This window comes from Dreissena polymorpha, chromosome 2, assembly GCF_020536995.1.
Source record: "Dreissena polymorpha isolate Duluth1 chromosome 2, UMN_Dpol_1.0, whole genome shotgun sequence".
In the NCBI taxonomy this organism is placed as follows: domain Eukaryota; kingdom Metazoa; phylum Mollusca; class Bivalvia; order Myida; family Dreissenidae; genus Dreissena; species Dreissena polymorpha.
The window spans coordinates 49,163,518-49,181,789 of record NC_068356.1 but is presented as its reverse complement, the minus strand read 5'-3'; the positions used below and the strand labels follow the sequence as shown (position 1 = coordinate 49,181,789).

Below are 18,272 nucleotides of genomic sequence, written 5' to 3'. Positions count from 1 at the left end.
AAAAAATAATTATGACGCTGTTTTTTGCTTGTGTGTATGTTTTATGAAATGTAGTACATGTATGTATTGAAAAATAAATCTTGTATCTACAACAATCTTATTTGTGTCGTCACTCGCCTATATGACAAATGCCACGTACGTACATGTATAAAGCACCACGCTCACTTTGGGACTAATCAAAACAAGTCGGTATGGAATTTTTTTTGCTTTTAATCGATTAAAAACCCATTTTTTAAGAATGCAATTAACATCATCAGTACCTGCGTACAATTATCACATGGTACATGTAAATGTATATGGTTTGTTTTATTTTTATGTGATTCTGTACACAATGCATAACATGTATATTTCGGCAATATGCACACTCTTGGTAAACCGGAACTCTCTAAAAACCGGACGATCAGGCTGGTCCCGAGATCGTTCGGTTTACAGAGAGTCTACTGTACTGAACATTAACCATGGTCAAATATAGCCATTATACGCATCTTTTGGCGATTTAAAAACCTGAAAATTATACAGCGTTGCAACGCGAAACGATTGAATAATTTGGAGAATTCTGTTTTTGTCGTTAAATTTTGTGAAACTACAAAGATTGCTTATATAAAGTTTAAAATAGGTCGCTTATACATACTTGGCAGGATGGCCGAGCGGTCTAATTGGTTTTTACTCCAGGACTCCGGGGGTCACTGGTTCGAGCCCTGATGCGGGCTACTTTTTTCCCCTTTTTTAAATTTTATTTTTGATTGTTTACTGGAGCTTTTTAGATCCAATGTTTATATTTATCGATAAAAAGCATTTAATGACAAACTTAAAAACACGCCAAAAATCTGTGAAAAGGCCCCTTTAATAAAACTTTTTTTTTAAAGAATATATGGTAGGTGTTTATTTCGATCTAATACGCCATATGAGGCCCACGAGAACAACATATTTTCATAAGAAATCAACAAAAAGAAAACAAAAATGCAGAAATACGCACCAGCCCTATGCTCACACGCACACACTCACAAGTAAACAAAACATACATAAACGTACATGAAAAAAATTTAAATCATGAATAAAGGTGGCGAAGCTCATTATGAGTGAGACATAATAATCATCGAAACATAATACTGATAATCGAATAGTTCATTAAAAGCGAAAAAAGTCTCCGACACTGTATTAATGGACATACACTATACTTAAATCCTTTAGATAATTTACCCTTTCTCGTTCTATCAACCAATTTAACTCTTGTGCATACTCCTTACTCTAAATGCAAATATTATCTTGGTTTGGGGATTTCAATGTTATTTCTGTGATCATGGAGTCTAAGTGCAAGACTTAAAAAAAGTATGTTGTTTCGCTTGCGGTTGTTAAAGCCAAAACGGGGCTTCCCAGCTGGCACAGCTGCTGATATTCGGATCTGAATACTTAAACTTATTCAGACCTTATTCTTAACCGTTGCGCGTTTTACGATATCGGATTTTATGCGGGAATACAACTCAGTGAAACTATTCAATTTCTTATACAACATTGAGAATATTAACAGTTATTGAAATTAACAATATCAGCGACATTTTTTTTAAGACTAAACACCTTTTCAAGTATCGAATTTAACATGTCAATAAAATATATGAATACCAAAAAAGGTTTCATTTAATATTGTTCACATTAAACCTTTAAATGAAAGTGTCGCTTTAACTATTTTCCGTGTCTTAAAAATAAGCCGCGAATCGTTTGCTAAAAACAGTTAACAAAAAGGGCTACACGTTCTAATTCTTAATGAAATACAAAATAAGTATAACATAATTAATAACGTCCATAAACACACACGGCAAGATCAAAGTTTTAATGAAAAACTAATATGACATTCCACGTAAATTATTATTTTCGTCTAAATTGAATTCTATATATAGAGAAACAATGTATTTATAACCGACCAATGAGGTAACATTATGCAACTTTCAATTTACACAGTGCTATATGGCAACAATATGGAATTTGAACAGTGGTAGTGTTTTAAGGTCTGGACTATCATTACTTGTAAGTTTGTATAAACATTCTTCTAATACAATCAGTAAAATAATGTTTATATTTTATGTTTAATAATTTATTGCATGATTATTCTGTGCTGTTATATGAATTTGATGCTGTTAAAGCTTCCGACATGAATTCATGTCGGAACGATGCTATAACAAAATAACGTTAAACGATATGAGGTCGATGTAAATCGACCTCATATTTATAGGAGTACCTGAGTCGATTGCAAATCTTATCGAAAGTAATAAATTTTAAATTAATATTTTCACCTCCAAAAGTAAAAAAACAAACATTTGAAATAGTATCTTACCTTTAATTATGCTGTAAAATCCATAAATAATCAATTAACATAATCACTGACGATTATTCATTCAGGGTCTCTAATAATTATTTTAGTATAGTAAAATACAGACCCTAATGTCATCCTTTCACAGCTACAAGAAATATTAAAATGTGTTTATGAAGTTGAACATGATAAACTTTCCACTACGGCACACGCGCTACACCACTGCTGTGAGTGGTTGAGCTGGTGAGGCACCTTGCAGGATAACTGCATTTATCCTGTCACATGCCTTTAAATCAGCCTGATAACCAGGTTACCTAATAACCCAAATTATTGTATATGTTACTATATATAGTAACAAAATTTGCCGTTTTTTCGCGAATAACTCGTGAAAATCTCGGTATTGAGCAAGTGTGCAATTACTCCTATAAATATGAGGTCGATTTACATCGACCTCATATCGTTTAACGTTATTTTGCAATAGCATCGTTCCGACATGAATTCATGTCGGAAGCTTTAACAGCATCAAATTCATATAACAGCACAGAATAATCATGCAATAAATTATTAAACATAAAATATAAACATTATTTTACTGATTGCATTAGAAGAATGTTTATACAAACTTACAAGTAATGATAGTCCAGACCTTAAAACACTACCACTGTTCAAATTCCATATTGTTGCCATATAGCACTGTGTAAATTGAAAGTTGCATAATGTTACCTCATTGGTCGGTTATAAATACATTGTTTCTCTATATATAGAATTCAATTTAGACGAAAATAATAATTTACGTGGAATGTCATATTAGTTTTTCATTAAAACTTTGATCTTGCCGTGTGTGTTTATGGACGTTATTAATTATGTTATACTTATTTTGTATTTCATTAAGAATTAGAACGTGTAGCCCTTTTTGTTAACTGTTTTTAGCAAACGATTCGCGGCTTATTTTTAAGACACGGAAAATAGTTAAAGCGACACTTTCATTTAAAGGTTTAATGTGAACAATATTAAATGAAACCTTTTTTGGTATTCATATATTTTATTGACATGTTAAATTCGATACTTGAAAAGGTGTTTAGTCTTTAAAAAGATGTCGCTGATATTGTTAATTTCAATAACTGTTAATATTCTCAATGTTGTATAAGAAATTGAATAGTTTCACTGAGTTGTATTCCCGCATAAAATCCGATATCGTAAAACGCGCAACGGTTAAGAATAAGGTCTGAATAAGTTTAAGTATTCAGATCCGAATATCAGCAGCTGTGCCAGCTGGGAAGCCCCGTTTTGGCTTTAACAACCGCAAGCGAAACAACATACTTTTTTTAAGTCTTGCACTTAGACTCCATGATCACAGAAATAACATTGAAATCCCCAAACCAAGATAATATTTGCATTTAGAGTAAGGAGTATGCACAAGAGTTAAATTGGTTGATAGAACGAGAAAGGGTAAATTATCTAAAGGATTTAAGTATAGTGTATGTCCATTAATACAGTGTCGGAGACTTTTTTCGCTTTTAATGAACTATTCGATTATCAGTATTATGTTTCGATGATTATTATGTCTCACTCATAATGAGCTTCGCCACCTTTATTCATGATTTAAATTTTTTTCATGTACGTTTATGTATGTTTTGTTTACTTGTGAGTGTGTGCGTGTGAGCATAGGGCTGGTGCGTATTTCTGCATTTTTGTTTTCTTTTTGTTGATTTCTTATGAAAATATGTTGTTCTCGTGGGCCTCATATGGCGTATTAGATCGAAATAAACACCTACCATATATTCTTAAAAAAAAAAGTTTTATTAAAGGGGCCTTTTCACAGATTTTTGGCGTGTTTTTAAGTTTGTCATTAAATGCTTTTTATCGATAAATATAAACATTGGATCTAAAAAGCTCCAGTAAACAATCAAAAATAAAATTTAAAAAAGGGGAAAAAAGTAGCCCGCATCAGGGCTCGAACCAGTGACCCCCGGAGTCCTGGAGTAAAAACCAATTAGACCGCTCGGCCATCCTGCCAAGTATGTATAAGCGACCTATTTTAAACTTTATATAAGCAATCTTTGTAGTTTCACAAAATTTAACGACAAAAACAGAATTCTCCAAATTATTCAATCGTTTCGCGTTGCAACGCTGTATAATTTTCAGGTTTTTAAATCGCCAAAAGATGCGTATAATGGCTATATTTGACCATGGTTAATGTTCAGTACAGTAGACTCTCTGTAAACCGGACGATCTCGGGACCAGCCTGATCGTCCGGTTTTTAGAGAGTTCCGGTTTACCAAGAGTGTGCATATTGCCGAAATATACATGTTATGCATTGTGTACAGAATCACATAAAAATAAAACAAACCATATACATTTACATGTACCATGTGATAATTGTACGCAGGTACTGATGATGTTAATTGCATTCTTAAAAAATGGGTTTTTAATCGATTAAAAGCAAAAAAAAATCCATACCGACTTGTTTTGATTAGTCCCAAAGTGAGCGTGGTGCTTTATACATGTACGTACGTGGCATTTGTCATATAGGCGAGTGACGACACAAATAAGATTGTTGTAGATACAAGATTTATTTTTCAATACATACATGTACTACATTTCATAAAACATACACACAAGCAAAAAACAGCGTCATAATTATTTTTTAAGATATTCATAATCTCAAAACCTACTAATTCTTAATTTTTTATTTTAATTGTTTATCAGGCGATAATAAATAATTAATAAAACGATGGAGTTAATCACTTTTTGGTGTTACCGCACGTCTATTATAGACATTCACAGTTCAATCATAACTTAAACGAAAATTTGCGAATCTGAAACAACTTTTTTCAATTTTGTCAATTTACCAAAACGTGAAAAGATCCCTTTAAGTATTATTCCGTGTTTGCTGTCAACCACATTTTTATTAAAGAATACATTTCATAACGTTGCGCAACAATTAATGATGCATACAACTGGTAGTTTTAACACACACATATAGGTTTCATTTAATTAAAGAGTACAGAAAGCTAAAAAGTGATGTGGTTTGTTGTACAACAACAATTGGTTATGTGTAACCTATTCAAAAAATAATTTCGTTCAAGATAATTCAATGTAATTCTATAAACGACAAACACACTTCGTGTGTTGTATATGTTTATTTTTAAAATGTACAAAAGTGGTTTAGAAGCACAATTTTTACACATTTAAGAGGTAATCGCTCACATTTATGTCTAATTAATGATAATTTTATGCATTAGCAAAGATTTAATGAGAAAAACTGAAGTTTAAGTTGAAATCAATTTGCTATAGGAAAACGACGTTAGGCGTTTAGACGTAATCGGTAGATTACGTCTAATTATTTGGACTAGTGTGCAATAAACCGGTTGTTGGCACACTGTGCCAAAATTGGTTATTTGCAAACTTCCGGTTATCTCGCACCTGTTGTCCAGTAACGGCGGATCGTCGGCACGCGTTGACGTTACGTAATTGGCGACCGGAGCTTCAAAACAAAATGGCGTCTGAACGGGTTTTGGAATCGCTATCGAATCGTTTACTAGATTTAGAGAGCATCGTTGAAAATAACTGATGAATTTGTCAATGCACACACAAAAAACAACAATATCGGGCATTCACGGGTTTAAAAGTTGGCTCGAAAGCATTGGAGATGGTCGAGAAAGTATACATACTCCAACACAAGAGATTAATATGCTGCTCGCAAGGTTCTTTATGAATCTAAAGACATCGGACGGAGAGAATTACGAACCAGATACAATCAAATCCATTTTTTTTGCAGCGTGAGGCTAATAGGTTTTTGAAGGACAGGGATTACGGGACCAACCTGATGACTAGTGAAATATTCCACCACGCCCGATAAATGTTAGCAACAAAACAAATGATTGCTAAATCACACGGCTTGGGAAATAAGAACAATAGATCAGATCCGTTCACAGAAGACGAAATTCAAATTCTGAAGAAAAAATGACTTCTTGGCACAGATAGGTACTACCTTAAGGTTATTAAAATATTGCTTTATTAAATGTCTAAATTTATCTTATATCATAATATCAAAATATAAACTTACGTGGTGGTCATCAAATTATAAATCCGTATTGTTTTAAGCAGATAATACACACTAAACATGTTTGTGTTTACATCGATATCATATTGAATGTATAATATTACGACTACACAGTAAATGAAACGTCATAACGATGACGTTTTGACACAATTAGCCCAGGGCTGTCAATCAATACTTGTATGTCCATCAGTTAAAATTGGATAGTAATTATACTAATCAAAATAAATCAACAGTGTCTTTGGGTCTATGTAAAATACGATTGTGACATTGGAATTATAGATCTAGCCCTATTTTCTTTTGTTACAAGACAAAACTATAGTCCTATGTTCTTTTGTTAGGCTACAAAGCGAAATTATAGCCCTATTTTCTTTTGTTACAAAGCAAAGTGTTGCGGGTACTAAACACATGAATTCAAACAAAGAAACTAGATAGATCTCTAAATTTTTGATTTCTTAATTTATTTTCAGAATCGCCAGAGTCACTTATAAACACTGTTTGGATGAACAATATGTTGCAGTTCGGCCTACGGGGTCGACATGTCACCATGTTGTAGAGAGATGTTGAAATCCTGCAAACATCACAAGGAAGGGGATATCTTGCGTTCACGGAATGATTAAAGTAACATTACTATTCAAAATCAACGACAATTTCGTACAATTGTTCGTAAAATTAACTTAACCAATTAAAATCAGTTTTCCTTATGGCAATTGCCGAAATTTCAACGTCTTATGTGGTCTGGTAAAATAGATGTTTGTAGATACAAAATGCTCGTTTTTATTATTGTTTTGCATATCTATTCATACGACACATGAACACTAAAATGGTGTTCGTAAGTCGTATGAATGGATATATTCGCGGGAATTAATTGTGGCCACAAATAAATAAAAACGAGCATTTTGTATCTACACAAATCTATGTATTCATAACACATTTAGCGTTGAAATTTTGGCTCTTGCTATGAGGAACACTGATTGTTAAGGTGGTAACTATATTTTACGAAATACTTAACGAAATTTTTGTTGTTTTTGAGCGTTATAGAGACTTAAACTATGACTAGGAATGGCATCTAGGCGGATCCAAGAGCGTTCACACCTAAGATGTTTACCAAACCAGGGGCGCTAGGTTTGACCCAAGCAAGCTCTTCATGAATTGTACATTTAATGCCGCGGTACAAATACATTTCAAAATAATTGATGAATGAAGAACTAAAAAACAAACTTTGTGTGAAGTGAACGGTGTAATGTTTTAACAAATATATTACTTTGAAATTGTGCATGCAGAGACGCTTATTTTATTTTTCAGTTTATACATTGTCTAAAGATCGATATACACGACATATGTATACACATGATGAACATAGGCGATAAACAGTTCATTATATAAAGAAAATGTGCCTTTAGTAGCCCGAGTGTAAATAAACACCAAGTGTGCCAATAACCACTAGAGGCACACTTTTTCTCGGGCTGAAGCTCTCGTGCAAAAAACTCACCAAGTGTGCCAATAATCACTAAAGGCACACTTTCTGCATATAATAACCTATACTTATTACGCTAGTTGACCACGTGACCTCGAATATCCGTCAGTCGCTCTCCGGTGGCGGACTACTTTTTTCTATTAATAAAATACCAAATACATGTACTGGTCAGCGAGTATTTGTCGGACAGCAGTATTTACCGGACGTTCTATTCATTTCGAGTATTTTAACCCTTTAGAACAGTTTGCTACGTCACATACTTACACGCGATTGTTTTTGACCTGAAAATCAATAGAGGTCATCTGCCAGTCTTGATCAATGTTCCAATGAAGTTTCATATGCGTAAGCATTCTTGAGTTATCATCCGGAAACCATTTTACTGTTATGAGTCACTGTGACCTTGACCTTTGATCTAGAGACCTGAAAATCAATAGGGGTCATCTGCCAGTCGTGATCAATGTACCTATGAAGTTTCATGATCCTAGGCGTAAGCATTCTTGAGTTATCATCCGGAAACCATTTTACTATTTCGAGTCACTGTGACCTTGATCTTTGACCCAGTGACCTGAAATTAATAGGGGTCATCTTCCAGTCATGATCAATCTACCTATGAAGTTTCATGATCCTAGGCCTAAGCGTTCTTGAGTTATCATCCGGAAACCATCTGATGGACAGACCGACCGTCAGACCGACATGTGCAAAACAATATACCCCCTCTTCTTCGAATGGGGGCATAATAAACATATATCGGATTTGCTTGCAAAATGTGTATAGTTAATTAGTTAATTGAAGGGAAACAAATCTTGACCATTATAAATTCACTGCTGGGATTATCGCCCTTGATTTGTTTGTAATAGCTGTGTTTCGAAATTTGTAATATTGAATAGTCTAATCTATGTTAATGTTTGCATGGTTATTTTAAGAATAAACCCCACATTTGATACAACAATATGAGTTTAGGAATGCTAGCATTAATTAAACGACTTATAAAAGGATAATTGTATATTAAAGGGGCCTTTTCACAGATTTTGGCATGTTTTGAAGTTTGTCAGTAAATGCTTTATATTGATAAATGTTAACATTGGGTCTAAAAATCTCCAGTAAAAAAGAAGAATACAATTAATGAATCAAAAAAAGTAACACTTAACGGGGCTCGAACCACTGACCCCTGGAGCAAAAGTCTACCGCTCTATCCACTAGACCATCCGCGCTTATACCAATTTCAAGGTATTTTTTACCTCATATAAGCAATCCTCGTAGTACCAAAAATATACAACGACACCAACAGAATTTTCCAAATTATTTAATCGTTTCGCGTTGCAACGCTTTATAATTTTCAGGTTTTTAAATCGTCAAAAGATGCACATAATGGCTATATTAGACCATGGTAAATGTTCAGTATTACTGTTTAATTAATAGTCGATTGAACATGTGGGGTGAAACATACAATGTGTACATAGAAGCTCAAGCCGGATACCGAAACGGTATGGGAACTGTTGACAACATTTTTGTACTGCAGGGTATTATTAACCATATTTTGAATCAAAATAAAAAAAACTGTACACAGCTTTTGTCGATTTTACGAAAGCATTTGACTTTTAAGTAAGAGATATCATATGGTATAAATTGATAAAATTAGGGGTACGTGGTAAAATGTTGAATATAGTTAGGTCGATGTACAATGTTGTTAAATCGAAAACAAAATTTAATAATGAAATCAGTCACGATTCGTTTACATGCTATTTGGGAGTGAGACAAGGTGAATCTTTATCGCCATTTTTGTTCTCAATGTATTTAAATGATATCGAGGAACATTTTATGCTAAATAAGTTTGAAGGAGTTAATCTTGGTATGATAAAACTGTTTTTATTGTTATATGGTGATGATATTGTATTATTTGCAGAATCGGAAGCCGGACTGCAAAATGGATTAGATTTATTAGAGCAGTATTTTACTAAATGGAAGCTATGCGTTAATGTGAATAAAACAAAAATATTGATTTTTAAAAAAGGAGGACAGAATAGACGAAATTTAAATTTTTATTACAAAGGACACATTGTAAAAATAGTGAATAGTTTTACAAACCTAGGCATAGTATTTACCACTGGGGGTTCTTTTTCATTAACGTATGATGCACTCACAGGACAGGCTCTTAAAGCAATATACAAGCTAAAATCTAATTTAGTTAAATACCCAGATATATCAGTTAATCATAGACTTGATCTTTTTAATAAACTTATTGAACCTATTCTAAGCTATGGTTGTGAAGTATGGGGGTTAAATAATAGTGTCAAGATTGAAAGAATACATATACGATACTGTAAACAAGTGTTAGGTGTGAGGTTGCAAACACAAAATAACTTCGTTTATGGAGAACTAGGACGTGTACCATTAATAAATAAACGTATAATTTGTGTTTTAAAGTACTGGTTTAAAATATTACAATCCGATGATGTCAAGTACATACAAATTGTTTACGATATGTTATTACATGATCATGATATATACCCAGAAAAAAAGTCTTGGGTTAAAGGGGCCTTTTCACAGATTTTGGCATTTTTTTAACTTATTCATTAAATGCTTTATATTGATAAATGTAAACATTGGATCATAAAAGCTCCAGTAAAAAATCAAGACAAAAAATTAAAAAAGGAAAAGAATATTGCCCGGAGCAGGTTTCGAACCAGTGACCCCTGGAGTCCTGAAGTAAAAACGCTTTAGCCTACTGAGCTATTCCGCCGAGTACACATTCTTGACGTATTTTATACATTATATAAGCAATCTTCGTAGTTTCACAAAATTTAACGACAAAAACAGAACTCTCCAAATTATTCAATCGTTTCGCGTTGCAACGCTTTATAATTTTTAGGTTTTAAAATCGTCAAAAGATGCATATAATGGCTATATTAGAGCATGGTTAATGTTCAGTATTACTGTTTCCTCACAAATATCATAACTGAAACGAAAACTTACGAATCTGAAACAACTTTTTTCAATTTTGTCAATTTACCAAAGCGTGAAAAGATCCCTTTAAATCTCTCAAGGATGTATGAGACAGATTAGGTTTTAGTGATGTGTGGTTTTTTCAAGGGGTAGGAGATATTAAGATATTTTTATCAGTAGCTAAACAACGAATTTCTGATATGTTTTTGCAAGCCTGGTCAAGTGAAATGGAAAACACGACCAGAGGTAGAACTTATAGACTTTTTAGTAGCTTTAAGTTACAACCATATTTAAATTTTGTAAATATCTAAAAATTTAGGATGGCGTTAACTCGTTTTAGAGTATCTGCCCATAGACTTGAAGTGGAAGCAGGGAGATGGCACAAGTGTAGAAAATGCAAACACTGTAATGTCCTTGAGGATGAATTTTATTTTTTACTTAAATGCCCAACATTTATTAATTTACGTAAGAAATACATAAATAAATACTATTGGAAGAATACAAACATGATAAAGTTTATCGAACTCTTACAGACTGACAATGAAAAAAGTGTACGAAATCTATCCATTTTTGTTTTTAAAGCATTTCAATTGAGAGCTGACTTATATTATCAGTAGTTTCTCTCCAAGTACCTTCATTTATTTATCTAATTTATATTTAAAAAAAATACAATATACGATAAAGTGTACATGAATTTGTTGTATTAAGCATTTGATCTACGTTATGTTAACAATTCTGTACGCCATTGACCATTTGTGAATATATTGTGTTGTAATATGTGTTTACTCATGGGCTTAAAGCCTAATGTATGTTGAATAAACTCTAAACTGTTTCCTCACACATATCATAACTTCAAGGAAAATTTGCGAATCTGAAACAATTTTTTTTCAATTTTGTCAATTTACCAAAGCGTGAAAAGGCCCCTTTAAAGTGTCTTTTTTACAATTTGGACTGTAAAGCAACACATGGATTGGATTACAGAAAACAAATGCAATCAAGGGAAAAGACACATCTGCAGCGTGCCGTCTCTGCTGTCAAGCAGCACAATATGAAAATTAGGGTCGCTGCACGGGAATTCAATGTTTCACGTAGAACATTGTCAGATCATGTACATGGGCGTGTTGGCGAGTCACGCACAGGTCCAGTGAGCCTATTAAACGAAGAGGAAGAGCGGACTCTTTCTTGTGAGTTATCTGTTATACATGGCGGATCATGGTTTCCCTATGACACGAAATAGAACCCGTGTTTATATTCGGGAAATCATGAAGCAGGTTGGTTCGATCATTTATGTTTGCAATTTAAAAGTCTGTTATCTAATTACAAAAACTGTACATATGGTTGAAATGTTTTACCTATCACTGTTTCATTTACCCCGGACACGTATATTCCTTTATAAACGTCTTCATAACACGGTCCCGCCCCTTACTTTACATATATTGTTGTATTATATGATATTATGTAGATTTACTTTCGAACTAATGTACAGGTTAGGTAAGACATATCCGTACAAGGTGTCAGAGAATGGGACGTCAGATGAATGGTTCCGAAAATTGTTTGCGCGCCACCCGGAACTTCAAGAACGGACGCCCCAGAGTTTGGATCCGGCACGTTCCTCGATGTCGAGGGAGGATGTCTTATACCCATTATTTGACTTTTTGGACAAAACCCTCACACAGTATGGTGTAAAAGATAAACCGTCACAAGTAAGTTGTTATATATCGTAAACGGGTCTATATCAACTGACATCCACAAGGAATACTTAAGTGAAAATGTTAGTTAGTTTTGTTAAGGTTTGTGTAATTCATCATTACTTGATAGGTCCTTATGAAGTATTTCCTCATTTATGTATTGTTCATATAGTGTTTCAAAGTAACACAAAATTGTTTATTTATGAGTATTTACCATGCTACATCGTCTGTTGACATTTTTTCACAAGAAATTAACCTGTCCTGCAAGGTCAGTTTAAAGGCTATTTATAGTATGCAAATCTTGAAATTCTGGCAGCCAATCAGAACCCACGAATCAACCGGAAGCTTATTTTCATGATGGTAGTTTGACACTATCAACACAGTCGATTATTTTGATGTTTAAAGACGATAAACATTTGGAAAAAAACAACAAATCTTAAAGAAGAAAGGTTAATAATTATTTTCATTATGATTCATGGTCATATATTTATAAAATATTTGTGATGTAACAACTTTATAAAAATTACCCACGACTCAACCAGACTATAGCATATGTTCAATTTGCAATTGTTCCTGTGAATACTGTATATTATACTATATACAATTTTCTCCGTTTGAATATATTTATGAACAATGTCCGTAACGTCATTTATTTGTAAATTTTGAGAAAACGGCTCAGATAAAATGGAAATTGGTAAACACATGTCGTCTTTATTCTCTAAATCAGACAAATGGTTTGGAACAGTACACATCAGGGAGGAAAATATGATATATATCCAGAATCGTTAAAGTATATACATTCAAACATGTCATTTTTACTCAAAACAATGGCGATGTCCGCTCGATTTATCAAACTATTTTTATATTCCATGTCAGCGTGTTATGTGTACATATTACATATACATGTTTCGAAAATTAAAAAGAATATATACATTCTGTAAGTTAATTTTGTTGGAAAAACAATGATGAAGATAATATAATTAGAAGTGTATATTATGTTTGTTTTCTAAGCAATCATAAATGTCACTTAACCTTGAAAAGTATGCGTTTTTTCATATTAGGCATTATTTCTTGCGTAATGACCGCAGGCCATAACCAGATGTATGTTTTTAATGCGTTTCTACAAGCTTGATATCAAAAAAGTAAAATATGTAACAAATGACATGTTAAAGTTTCGCCGCATTACTAGTTAAAATTCTAAACGCATTCCGCCTTTATAATTGTCGCCTATACAAATAATTAACGCGTGTTTTCATAGAACGATATTACGCATGTTACGCGATTTTGTTGTTTGAATCAAACGGCACGCCTCTATTCTATATTCAAGATTATGTAACAGTTGTTGTATTTCATTGTGTGTATGAGCATTCGTATTACATGGAGGTTAACCTTGGAACAAACAACTTCTTGAAACGGAAAATAACAACATGTTGACAGCGCTGGTCCAGAAAAAAACTAACGAATTGAGCAGGCTGGGACGAAAATGTGTCGTGTTGTGAAAAAAACCGGTCATAATGCTTGTGCGTAAAGTGTCGTTCCAGATTAGCCTGTGCAGTCCGCTTTCCGCCTAAACTGGATTTTCGCTAAGATGAGACATCATTTAAACGAACAATTCCATAAAAGCGAAAATTTGCGTCCCTGATTAGCCTGTGCGAACTGCCCAGGCAAATCTGGGATGACAATTTATGCACAAGCATTATGCCCAGTTTTCTCAGAACACGACACATATACTCTTTGCAGTACGAGTATACTTTAACAGCCATGTAAAAATATTTATGAAAATTTCCATTTTGTTTTTCAGATAAAAGCCGCATGATGAGTAATTCAGAAAGAACAAAGTGGTAAGCAGACATTAAAAAACGGGAACGGGCAAAAAACAATATGAAAGCAAAGTCCGTTAAAAATATTCAAATACAAGTCAACCATCCAGGGAAAAGGCAACATCTGCATCACAAAAAACGACAAGAAAGGAGAGAACGGGTGAAGGCGAACAAACTACATGAACGGAAACAAGTGTGGCGTTCTCAGAAGCAATGTATAGCGGTCGGTGATTTGTCGGAAACGGAAAGTCAGTCACCGAAAATGGTATTTAAGTATAGAACGGAGAAGAAGAGGGCACTAGATAAATTTAAACAGGCATTACCAGTAACCACGATAAAACGACGATCAGTTTTAAAAAGCTGCCTTACTGAATCCAAATCCCCAACTGCAAAACATATCATCAGACAGATGGCTACCCCACCGGACGATGTTGCCGCGTCAGTTTTAAAGAACGTGAAGGACATGTTAACAGAGAATAAGTTTTATCGTTCAAAAGAAAAGAGAGTGGAGACAAATGCAATACTATCCCCTGTTAGTGGTGAGCACCTATCAGCAAAAACATCGAAAACAAAAGTGGCTCGACGGCTTGGACTTTAGGTAAAAGCATTATCTCGGGGACAACGACTGATGACGAAACAACTTACATCGCCGAAGTCATGTTGGGAGCACACACAACGCAAAGGACGCTCTGATGGAGTAACAAATGAACAGAAATCAACAATATTGCTATGACCTATTATTACCTTTAAATAGTCAGTTACGATGTACACATAGTATGATTGTCAATGTCATGAGTAAATCATTGTTTATTCTATAATTATTAAATGTTATACTAGTATAATCAATATAATGATATATTGATAAGTTCTTTGCATATTATTTATTAATTCATCATATTATAATGATTACCTTTGTCATAAATTACATTTAACTCGCAAGTATTTCGCGGTATTTTCTCTTTTCCGCCATCTTGAATGTTTACTATTATATGACGTCATTCATTGAAATTGTGCTTAATCATGTCATTCATTGATGATTTGCCTAGTCATGTGACATCATTCATTGAAACATGCGTATCACGTCACTTTACTACGAGTATAAATAGGGCCAAACTGTCGTTTGGTTTCAGTTGCGTTTTGGCACTCATTGGAAAGGGTCAATGATAACGAGGTTAGATGACTTGATTTTTCTTTTAGGCTAAGAAACAAATAACATCAGAAAACAGAAAAAATATGAAACTTGAGAAATTACTTTTGTGTCAATAAAAAGCGATATTTTAATTTATGCAGTCTTTATTTTCTTTATTCAGTGGGAAATTTGTGATGTTGGCACCGTCTGACGGCCACCAGACGGACCGGCATAATATTGGTGTCAGAGTATTGGGATTAAGTTTATAGATAACTGACCCACGAAAAATGAGTTGTAAACTTGATAAAATGTTGAAATTGTGACAATGTTTATTTTTTAAACAAGCTGTTGTGCTACAGAATACTGAACAGTAAAGAATCTCCAAATAGAAATGAACACAAAGCATTTCGTTGTTTATTTATTATGACAATGAAAATCAAAATCTTCTGCTATTGTGTCCGGTCATGCTTGGTTGGATCGTTCCCGTCACGCATCATTGAATCGCTCTGAAATTAGATACAGAACTTATAGATATATTGCATACATCACGTTTTGCTCTAAAGATTAAACAAAAAGGTAAGTTTTTTTTTCCTTTTTAAATTGTATATGATAAGATGGAAACGAGATCACATAGAGTAATTTATAGTCCTAAATTGTGTGAGATTAGTGTCGATAGAAGTGTTGATGGTAATGTAAACACGTATCAGGCAGATGGTAGTACAACTCTTCATGAAATTGCTACAGCAGGAGTTAGTCAGAATGATAGACAAATTTTGGATAGTTCGATAAATGAGCAAATTTTATAAAAATTGACAATGTTAGATACTTTGTGTAGTCGCATTGAAAATATGGATTCAAAACTTTAAATTTGCAATCAAGAATTCAAGAAATTGAACAACCTGACAGAGAGACCTCATTTAATTTTGCAAGAAATGCATGAAAGTCTGATGTTAGACACACACAGTCTGATCCACTTATTCGGAGGGATCCACTTAATAATCACAACATGAGCAATAATGTTTCTTCTCAGTTTGGCTCATATAACATGGTCCCAGCACACAATGCTGTCATGCCATCTGTCAACAACAGTATCACAAGTCATTTGAAATTGAAACCTCAAAACTACAGTGGTGATGACGATTTACAAGATTTCTTGACTCAGTTTGAATTGACAAGTGACATTAACAGATGGTCATACAAAGAAAAATCTTTGTATTTGGCTACTGTCTGAACTGGCAATGCAAGGTCACTGCTTTGTGAAATGACTGAATTGGAAAGGCGAGATTATCAGAGTATAGTTGGAAAGTTAAAAGCACGTTTTGGCAATGAACACAAATCTGAAGTGTTTCGCACCCAGTTAAAATCAAGGGTTAGGAACAGGAACGAAACGATCCCTGAATTAGCTCAATCAATAAGAAAAATGACAAGCTTATCCAACTGCAAACATCGAAGTCATTGAAGCGTTAGCACTTGACAGTTTTATTGACGCTTTAGATAATACAGATATCAGACTTAGGCTAAGAGAAATTAGTCCTAAAAACATTTTTGAGGCTGAACAAATTGCTGTTAAAATGGAGGCTCATAGATTAGCTGACCGACAAAGAAACAGACCAGTCTTGAATGTACAGACAGGTCAAAATTCTGATCATACCAGGAAAGAAATAACACAATCCTCACCCCTAAGGCATGCACCTAACAATAACAAGCATACTGACAAAAGTTCATGGGGACCCAAATCAATGTATGATAGTAATAGGAAATATGGAAATTTTAGAGACAATAGAACTCACAATCAGTTAAGGAACAATAACAGAACCCCAAATAAAAGTTTTTAGGGAAACGAAAAGTGGTCGAATTGGCGGGATCACAGTTCGACAGTAAAACAAAACGATCCCAAATTGCATTAAATAACTTGGGATCTGAACATGGCTACTTTCTAAGTACAAAATTAGGTGACAATTGGATAGCTATGTTGGTAGATAGTGGTGCTAATGTTAGCATTCTTAGTAAACAGACAATTGAAAATTTACCATACTTTATTAAACCTAAATTAGAACCAGTTACTACTTTGATAACTGTAACAGGAAAGTCAACTCCATTTTTAGGCAAAACTGAAGTTGAAATTTGCATTGGTAACCAAAAGGTTAAACACACATTTCTAATTGCTGATATTAAACAAGATGGAATCTTGGGTTTAGATTTCTTGACTAAAAATGAATGTGATTTGATGTTCAGTAGAGGTTCCATTGTTTTGCATGGTGAAAGAATACCTTGTATTTGGAATAGTAACCCTAGTTGAGGCAAATTGTTGTCGTATTGCTGTTTCTGAAACTGTAGTAGTTTCGCCAGCGAGTGAAACTATCGTCTTTGGGAAACCATTGGATAAGATTGATCGAAATAGCGTTGGGATGTTGGAAGTCTCTCAGAAATTTGCTGAGAATAGTGGGTTAATGATAGCTCGTGTCTTAGTTGATCCAAAGTTTGGAAATATTCCTATTCGAATTGCTAACTTTGGGAAAGAACCTCAGAAAATTTATGAAAACACTGTAACGGCAGTTTATGAACCAGTTACTGTAGTTGAAAGTCAATGTAGTGATTCAAGTTTTAGTGAGTAGTGTTGTGCCAGAACATTTACAAGAGTTGTACGATAGGTCATCACAAAATTTAAATGAGGATCAGAAACTTAAGTCAAGACAATTGTTAACAAAACATCAAGATGTCTTCTCCAAGAACGATAGTGACATAGGAAATACTGATTTGGTTACTCATAAAATTGATGTGGGTAATAGTAAACCAATTAAGACCTATCCCTATAGAATTCCCATAGCAAAACGGAAAGCAGCGCAA

The 18,272-nt window shown here is 33.8% G+C and overlaps 1 protein-coding gene across 4 annotated transcripts in view; it reads right to left on the bottom strand.

Moving 5' to 3' along the window:
• The window catches only part of LOC127866971 (uncharacterized), a 49,547-nt gene extending 34,269 nt beyond the window's left edge, over nt 1-15,278 (bottom strand). The window contains exon 1 of one of the 4 annotated variants that reach the window (XR_008043191.1): nt 15,207-15,278. The gene's annotated coding sequence lies outside the window, so the exon portion shown is untranslated. Of the gene's footprint in view, nt 1-6,374; nt 6,496-15,206 lie in introns of those variants that run through there. The other 3 variants (XR_008043189.1, XM_052407858.1, XM_052407851.1) reach the window with 3 other exon arrangements.
• Between the last annotated feature and the right edge of the window lie 2,994 nt (nt 15,279-18,272).